The sequence below is a fragment of the Apodemus sylvaticus genome, chromosome 4 (assembly GCF_947179515.1).
Source record: "Apodemus sylvaticus chromosome 4, mApoSyl1.1, whole genome shotgun sequence".
Lineage (NCBI taxonomy): Eukaryota > Metazoa > Chordata > Mammalia > Rodentia > Muridae > Apodemus > Apodemus sylvaticus.
This window is the reverse complement of record NC_067475.1, coordinates 157,049,373-157,050,917: the sequence shown is the minus strand read 5'-3', so window position 1 is coordinate 157,050,917 and position 1,545 is coordinate 157,049,373.

The following is a 1,545-nucleotide window of genomic DNA, read 5'->3' as shown; positions in this document are numbered from 1 at the left end:
AAAAATCCCACTCCTGCAAAAAGCGCTTGCTGCTTGCTCTCTTAATTTGCTCAATCCAGAAACAAGCCCCACCTTGTCCCTGCAGAGTAATAAATCTTCATGCTGGGAACGTTGTGTCTGAGCATGCTCCGTGCTAACTCTGGGAACGTTGTGTCTGAGCATGCTCCGTGCTAACTCTGAGGACCCCTCTTACGTAGATTATCATTGCTCATGTCATTTTCAGAAACATGAAAAACACAAGGTGGCTGTAGTAGCTTACAAGACAAGTTGAGATGAATCACAGCTTATCTCGATGTGCTATATTGTTTTCTGTATACTGATTTACTTCCAAATACACATATTTAGTATAAATAATAAGATGCTTCCTTGCCCACACTGAGTGTCAGAATATAGCATCTATGAGCATTTCCCAATATGTTATCTATCAGAATTTATAGTAGGCAATAAAGAATATTGATACCACCATGGTGATGTCAACTACAGCTGTAGCAATATTTTTTTCTCTGAGAATTTAAAGAATAAAAATAAAGCAAACAAAAAATAAAACAGGGGAAATGCAAGATCTCAACACTGAGCCAGGCTTTACTGATAGCAGAAGCACATACATAGCAAGACACTCTGGAATAAACACCTTTATTGTTTAAAATTGGATGAGTCCTTTCTTTCTCAGAATTGGCTGGCTGGTGTATACCATGAGTGTTCTTTTGTGATTCACCTCACTCAGGATGACATTCTCCAGTTCTACCCACTTGCCTTAGAGTTTCATGAATTCATTGTTTTTAATGGCTGAATAGTACTCCATTGTGTAAATATACCACATTTTCTGTATCCATTCCTCCATTGAAGGACATCTGGGTTCTTTCCAGCTTCTGACTATTATAAATAGGGCTGCTATGAACATAGTGGAGCATGTATCTTTATTACTTGCTGGGTATATGCCCAGGAGTAGTATAGCGGGGTCCTCTGGTAGTATTACGCCTAGCTTTCTGAGCAACCACCAGACTGATTCCCAGAGTAGTTGTACCAGCTTGCAACCCAGACAGCAATGGAGGAGTGTTCCTCTTTCTCCACATCCTTGCCAGTACCTGTTTTCTTCTGAGTTTTGGATCTTAGCCATTCTGACTGGTGTGAGATGAAATCTCAGGGTTGTTTTGATTTGCATTTCCTGGTCCTGGAAAGGTTCAGTGCAGCAGTGTAGGGGAATACCAAGTCAGGGAAATAAGAAGGGGTTGATTGGGGAACAGGGGGAGGGAAGAAGGCTTATGGGACTTTCAGGGAGGAGGGGGGAGACAGGAAATGGGAAATCATTTTAAAATGTAAATAAAGAATATATGGAATAAAAAAATCCAAGAAAACATGCACAAAGAAAGAAAAAAAAGAAAGGAAAAGAAGAAAGAAAGAAAGAAAGAAAGAAAGAAAGAAAGAAAGAAAGAAAGAAAGAAAGAAAGAAAGAAAGAAGAAAGAAAGAAAGAAAGAAAGAAAGAAAGAAAGAAAGAAAGAAAGAAAGAAAGAAAGAAAGAAAGAAGGAATGAATTGGCTGGCTGG